We start from the raw sequence: 8266 nt of genomic DNA on the forward strand, positions 1-8266 counted from the left end.
ATACTCTCATCATACATCCCTTTAGCACTCCAAGGAGTCCATGCAACACCCGAAGTTCTATACTTAAACCAAGTCGTGAAAGTTAGAACCGACTGAGGTTTGGACCAAATCAACTCTAACTTTTATTTAATTTAATTTTTCAATTTGATTTATATTTTTATTGAAGTTACTAACAATTTATCCATATATGATGTAGCAATTCAAGGAAGAGAGTAATTAATCACTTAATTGCTCTTATTTTGAATTTTTATTGCTAGTATCATGATTAGAGTTATTATTATAATTTTATTTGACTAACGATATTATTGTTAAATTTCTTCCAATGTTGATGTTTCTTGTTGATCACTATATTGCATGTTTAAAGGGAATATGTAATTGAAAATAACGTCTAATAAGATAATTTGGACGACCAGTTTAGGATCCTTTTTAATCTTGTAATTTAATCGAAGTGATCACAATATTTTAGAATTATGTGTTGCATTAATATTCAACCAATTTAGTATAATAATATTTTGGAGCAAATTGAATCTTTGTTTGCATGCCTTTGAGATTGCAGGAATTACTTTTCACAATATGAATCGAGTAGAGACCAATATAGGCGAATGTGACTCCATGACTCATTTTGTACCATCATCCCTGATCCAACTTTCGTGGTTCTAAACCATATGGAGTAAGTAATATCATGGATTATGAATGGGGTATAACCTTGATGGATTAACTGTTATTTCATATCGTTGTCCCTTATTCGTGGTTGCCTTAAATGATATGTGAACGGTTTACAAGTTCCTTAAGAACTTGTTGGCGACTCCCTACTTTCCTTGTCCCTAATCGTATACGTTAATTCCCACTTCCTATGAGTGCCAAGCATATTCACAACATGTTTAACGTAGGCAAGTTTCGAATGATGCCTACAGGACTGGATTGGATTTCTATTTTAATCTGATTAATGGACACCCCTAGTTTAATTTACCACAATCAATAGTTATTACAAAAACAAAAGTTTTTGGATCCAAAAAGGTCAATCCGATATGAACTAAAAATTTGAATTATATTTAAAGTTCGGATCTTATCCGAATTAATAAATCGATTAGGATTGAATTGGATTTCGGTTTTAATCCAGTTAATGGACACCCCTAGTTTAATTTACCACAATTAATTATTAAATAAAAATTCCACAATGAATAAAAAAAACCCTAATTAGCCTAACTATTTGTTTGACATTGTAGGCGTCGTTCGAAGTGCGCCTACGTTAAGCATGTTGTGAATAAGCTTGACACTCTTAAAAAGTGGGAATTGACGTATACGATTAGGGAGAAGGAAAGTAGGGAGCCGCCAACAAGTTTTTAAGGAACTTGTAAACCGTTCACGGATCATAAAAGGCAACCACGAATAAGGGACAACCAAAGGCAACAACGATTGACCCGTGAAGGTTACACCCCATTCATAATCCATGAGATTACTAACTCCATATGGTTCGGAACCACGAAAGGAGGATCGGGGATGATTGTACGAAGGGAGTCATGGAGTCACATTCGCCCGTATTGGCCTCTACTCGATTCTTATAGTGAAAAGTGATTCCTGCAATCTCAAAGGCATGCAAACAAAAATTGAATTCACTCCAAACTATTATTATGCTAAATTGGTTGAATATTAATGCAACATATAAATCTAAAATATTAGTGATCCTTGATTTAATAACAAGATTAAAAAGGAACCTAAATCAATTGTCCAAATTATCTTATTAGGCGTGATTTTCAATTACATATTCCCTTTAACATGAAATATGGTGATCAATATAATAAACATCAAGATTGGAAGCAATTTAACAATAAATTCAACAATATAAAATCATTAGAAAAATAATAGAAATAAAAGGAACATAATTCTTACTTTGATTTTTTTTGCTTGCAACTATAAAATAATAAACGAGTTAGTAACTTCAAGGAAAATTAATAAAACAATAATTAAATAAAATTAAATAAAATTAAATTAAAAAGAGTTGATTTAGGGCCAAACCCTCAAACAGTTCTACCTTTCACGCCTTGGTTTAAGGACAGAACCTCGAGTAAAGAACGGACTCCTTGGAGTGCTTAAAGAGGGAATTTTGAAAGAAGAAGGGTAGGCTAGTGTTTAGACTAGAGCATACAAGAGATAAAAAGAGAGTTAATTGATGCCCCGTACATCAGAAATGAGGGGGTATTTATAGGGAAAATGAGTAAAGGGAACACACGGAACCCTAAAATGGATAAAAACCCTAAAAAGACTGCCGCGACACAGCAAAATATGCCGCGACGCGGCAGAAAATCCCGTGACACGGGGGAATATTGTGTGATGCGGGAAATAACTAGGCTACGAGAGATAATGAGTGAAGGGTTTACGCGGAAAGGACATGGAGCTGCCCCGTGTCACAGCACTGCCACCATGTCACGGGAAGTCACACCGTGGCGCAGCAGTGAGCCCCGTGACGCGGCAGACTCTGCGTCCATTTTTCCGTCTAAATACATTTTTGCCCTAATTTCATTCAGCCTTTTTAAGTGTCAATTGATAATTTCGGGCTATTTCTGATTTATTATTTATTAATTAGGTCAAAATAATAGATAAAATAAATAAATAAAAAGGTTTGGGACAAAATTAAAAATAAAATATACTTTAACTAAACATCAAGACTGATCCATGGACTATTAAAAACCAAATTTAATTAAATATGATTTTTTAAGCACTCTCGGGATTAAATACTGAACCCGACCAATAATGGCGGTGAAATATTGTTCATCATCGGGTTTGGTTTCGGGGAGACATTTTTAGGTGTCTACACAAGCCCCAACTTTAACTGAGTTTGTAGAAACGTCAGTTTCGAAAACGATAGTCAAAGTAGTCGATAGGGACGGAGAATGATTTAAGACGTTCTGCGATCCTAAATCACTCTATATACGTCAATACCTGCTGAAAAATGTTAGTTCCACAGATAAAAGAGGAAAGGGATAGAATACGTATCTGACACCAGTGTATCGGTGACAAATGAGTTTGGTAGCTTCCTATGCTTGAAGGAATCCACCTAATGACGTTTCGCTGAAACACTTTCCATGCCTGAGGAAAGTCGACTGATGAGTTTGGTAGCATTCTAAGCCTGAAGAAACCTACCGGATGATACTTTCCATGCCTGAGGAAAGTCAACATATGAATTTGGCGCTTTTCTATGCTTGAAGAAATTCACTGAATAACACTTTCCATGCTTGAGGAAAGCCGACCGAATAACTTGGCGGTTTTTCTATACTTGTAGAAATCCACTGAATAACACTTTCCATGCTTGAGAAAAGCCGACAGAATAATTTGGCGGTTTTTCTATACTTGAAGAAATCCACCGATAATACTTTATATTCTTGAGGAAAGCCGACTTGGCGGTTTTCTATATTTGAAGAAAAAATCCACCGATAATACTTTCCATGCTTGAGGAAAGCCGACCTGGCGGTTTTTTATACTTGAAGAAAAATCCACCGATAATGCTTTCCATGCTTGAGGAAAGCCGACTTGGCGGTTTTCTATACTTGAAGAAAAATCCACCGATAATGTGTTTAAAATGTCGAAAATGTGACTCTGATGCTTATTAGGGGTAAATTGGTAATTTTGGTACCAATTAGAATTTTTCGCGTAATTTCGGTGAAAAATAACTATCTAAGAGCTGCGGAAAATCGTTTAACTTAGTCAAAGATGCTCGGAATATTCTCCAGGAATCTTCAGGAACGTGCAGGATAAGCATCCAGGCACCGCGTCACGTGGCATTTTGCCGCGACACGGTGGTCACTATCGTCAGGCGGTATAAAATCCCGTGACGCGGGGTTTGGTCTTTGCTGAACCAGTCTACATGCCTCGATAAACAAGCCGCGCCACGTGAGAAATACCGTTACAAGGTAACGACCATTGTGGCACGGGGAACGGAGCCCGTAACGACTTTATTTTGCTTTAAATTCTGCCATTTTCATGCCTGCTTTCTCATTCTTCTTTGCCATTTTCATTTTCTCATTCTTGTTCTGCTCTCTCTTCTCCCTTTTTTTTATTTTTGATTCCACAGAATATCGCGCCATGACTTTTAGCACCGGTGCACGTTGGTCTTCACCGTGACGCGGTGACTGAAACGTGACACGGGTTGCCTTTTTGTGTTGGTTTCGCCATTGCTGCCGTTCGAGCTCTTTTACTGCTGTTACTGTTTGCCGTGTTTCCTGGGGATATACCGCGACACGACGTAAAGTGTCGTGCCACGGTGGTCGAGCTACTGTGTTCGGCCTCCTTGTTGCAATTTTTCAAGCTTTTTACACTCAAATCTTCATCAAATTTGCTCAAATCTCTTGCTAACTTCCTTAAATTTGAATATCTATAAGGATCTATGTAAGTTTCCTTGTCTTATGTCTCAAATCATGTTGTAAATGCCATATTTTCTTGAAACCGTAAATAAATAAAATTGGGGGTTTTTGATTTTGAGACTCTATGTCAAAAATTCTTGCCATGAATTAACTTGTGTATGAATGTATGTTTGTTTGTGAGCAATTTAAGACCAAGTTTGTGTGATTTGGTGAAGAATTGAGCAAATCACCATTTTTTGGTACTTCTTGTGTGAAATGGTGTTCTTATTGTCCATGTTATTTCTTTGCACTTGAAATGGTGATATACTGGTTGTAGATCTTGTAAAATATGCCATGATGTGCCTATCTATTGTTTTTGTGTAATTTTGAAACATGCTCTGTTTTGTGTATGTACTACATTGTCATGGAGAACATAGTATCATGCAATTAGGAGAACTGTAGTATTAGTTCGTCATTGAGAAACTAAGCACTAGAAATAATTCCATTATTTTGCTTATTTTTAGCCTTGAGGTAAAAATTTTGCGTGTAATAGAGAATGCAACTTGAGGTAGCTGTTAAGCCGCTTTTGAATAAATAACTAAATTACTTAGGAAATGATGCTAAGTATTTAGATTTCTATTTTTGTTTGAATGTAATAACATGCCTAGACAACGGGATCGCGATCTTTCTACTCGTGGCTGGCGTCAGGCTTTTTGAGAGGACAATCCCACATTTCCCGAGGGCATGGACGACGATGCCTTAGAGACCGAGCCTCGCCCTTCTACGGGTAGGGGTAGGTGGATTCCACCTCCGTGGACATCAGACGAGTTGGTTTTTTTTTGTGAGAACCACATTTCTCACCGTCCACTTGCCGGCGTAGTCGATGGCACGCTTCGCCATCATGGATCCGGAGCTGGAGATATGATTCCCTGGCTATACAGGATTATCACGAGGGATCCTGTCACTAACGCCTTGTGGGAGTCTGCTGGTTTAGGAGATTTCTATTCAGCGGTCGTAGGATTTTGCAGCCCCCGGGGTTGTGGTTCGACAGTTGTTCGTGCGTTGTTGGAGTATTTTTGGGATACTACCGACACTTTTCACTTTTCTTGGGGGGAGATGATAGTGACCCCTCTGGATTTTAGCATGATTAGCGGCTTACACTTCACCGAGCGGGCCGTACGGCAGATTCCTGACCTCACTTAGGGGGCAGCTGAGGTAGCAGATTTGTTAGGTCCGGTCGTTCAGCATATCTGGACTCAGCCGGTGCCTCGAAGTGGTCCTATGAGCGGGCGGTCAGAGTTGGCTTCTGTTCGTGCCCATGGCTTTGACATGGCTGAGACGACACTTGAGCAGCGATTGCGGATCTTTATCTTGATTCTCATTTTTGGGACTCTTTCTCATGATAGGAGTTCACGTGCGCTCGTTTGCTACCTTCCTTCTCTGGTAAGGATCGGCGAGATAGGATCCTATAGTTGGTCTAGCATTGGATATGCTGATTTACTCTCGTCGCTGTGTCATGGCTGCAGGCAGCTGAATGACCAGGCCCCTGTTGTTGTCTATGGTTTATGGAGAGTCGTAGAGGTGATGATTTTTCTTCTTCTTGTCTTGTTTTAACCAGTTTAACTCATGTTCTTAGAGATTACTTTTCATTGCAGCTGTGGTTCTATGACTACTTTCCGGGATTGGCCCCTCGACGGCGTCACAGAGCGGTCCATGATTTCCCTGTTGGAGCCAGTTGGCGTGACCGAGGCGAGTCACGAGTGGAGTCCGTATCTACGCTGCGCGGGCTGCTGCGCCGAGGCACCTCTTATGTTGGTGTAAGAATTGATCTTGTTTCATGTTATTCTCTAGATGTTATTTTTCGGCATTCATTGCAACTTTTTATGATTTCAGGTTGATGTTGAGATCCAGTATCGGCCTTGGGCTAGGATGACTGATCTTCCCGAGGCCTTGGAGCTTTTGGCATGCCGTACTGTTTTCTTTGGTACTGCACGCTTTGTTTGGTATCTTGGGGAGCGCGTTTTTTGTCAACACAGCGCTGACCGCTTTGTGGTGCATTTGCCCCCACCGGAGTTGATGCTGGACTCATGTTTGCTTGGGCCGTTGATGAACAGGGGGGAGCACTACAAATTTCCTTGGCAGGAGCTTGTGCGTATGGAGGGCGATCATTCACAGGACTTTCTTCCTTCTTTATCTTCTCCTCCCCGTCTTCCCGAGGTATGATTTCCTTTGAGAATTTTGTCGCTAGTCTCTGTTCAAACCGTCAAATAACCTGATTATTCGATCATGTTTCTAGACGACTGCTCGTCGTAGGGGAAGGTTGAGGTCTCGCCTCAATCTGTTCGTTACCCAAGGCCGAGCGGTATTACTGAGGATCATATTGCTGACGCACCAGAGGGTTTTAGACAGGCATAGGAGTCTCTGCCTGATGTGTTTGAGCTGGTAAGCTTTTTGACACGTTATTCATCTTTTTTAATACCGCTTGTTACTGATTTTTCTTTGTTCTCAGCCTACGCACTCGGACATGATGGGATTTATGAATTTGGTTGATGCTTTGAAGTACTGCATCATGAAGCTTTGACGTGGTGCGAGTTGTCAGGGCGGTTCTAAAGATGTTCTCGAGGTATATTCACATGTTTTCCCATATTTACCATTTGTTCTATCTTGCACTATTGACATATTTTCAATTTGTGTCTTTCAGGAGCGACCGAGGTCTCGCTCGCACTCGAGGCATAGAGACTCGGACGAGGGGGAGCCTAGTCACCGCAGACGATCTCCTAAGATTTGTCGGCATTCTCAGTCTCAGCGGCAGCCTCGGCCTTCTCAGCCGTTTTAGGAGGCTCAGTGGAAGCAACCTCAGTCTTCTAAGCCATTCCAGCACTTTCAGCGTCAGTGGCAGCGACCTTCATCTTCCCAGCCATTCCAGCTTTCACAGCCTGAGTTTAGGCCAGTCATTACTCCTGTGGACCAGGGTTTATACTCAGTTACATTGTCTAGGGCGCTGCCTCCACCGGTGCAGGGCTTATTTATAGTTCTATTGTCTGGGACAATACCTCTACTGACGCTTCCAACCTCTTGGAGTCAGCCTACGCCGTTTGCCAGCTGGACAGGTCCTTCTTTGAGTTTGTCTTGTACTGGAGCTATAGGGACTAGTAGGGATACTACTCCTCGTACCCAGATGATGGAGGGACTCTTTGGTCCGCCATTCTCGTATTCGCAGGCTCGAGATGACACTGATCCTAACTCTTCTAGTTCTAGAGAGTTTTGACTGAGGGTTTTTATTATGTACTTTGATTGATGACACTTGGCACTATTTATGCATCATGACTCACTTTGTATATTTTATTCACAGTTTATGCATTTATTAGTGTGTGTATTACTGTGTGTTTGAGACTCATTGTGTGTGATTGTGTATTTATTAATGACGCGAAAAAAATCGGAAGTGGAGGGTACTGACCTTCCCCAAAAGAAAAAGAAAATGAAAAATGGGACAAAATTTGCAATTTTCCCAAAAAGAAATAAAAATGAAAATGGGACAAGTTTTACAACTTCCCTAAAATAAAAATAGGACAAATTTTACAATTTCCCCAAAAGAAAAAGAAATAAAAGAAAAAGAGAGCTGGAATTGTTTCATGTCAGAGGCTTATTAGCCTTGAGGAATGTAGCAATTGAACATGATTTTCTTAGGGAAGCTTTAGATTATTAGAGTCTAGAAAATCATTGTTTCAAATTTAATTATGACGAAATCTGCCCCCTGTCGGAGGAATTCGGTGCCATCTTTGGTTTTCCTGATGGAAATCTCATTGCAATGCCTACCCTACGTGAGTATTTTTACCAAGACTTTGAATGTCATTTGAATCTGACAGATCCAGATTTAAATAAAATTGTATGTGGTAATGAAGTAGATCTAGAAAATCTTGCAAATTTGT

Source organism: Chenopodium album, chromosome 3 (genome assembly GCF_948465745.1).
Source record: "Chenopodium album chromosome 3, dcCheAlbu1.1, whole genome shotgun sequence".
NCBI lineage: Eukaryota > Viridiplantae > Streptophyta > Magnoliopsida > Caryophyllales > Amaranthaceae > Chenopodium > Chenopodium album.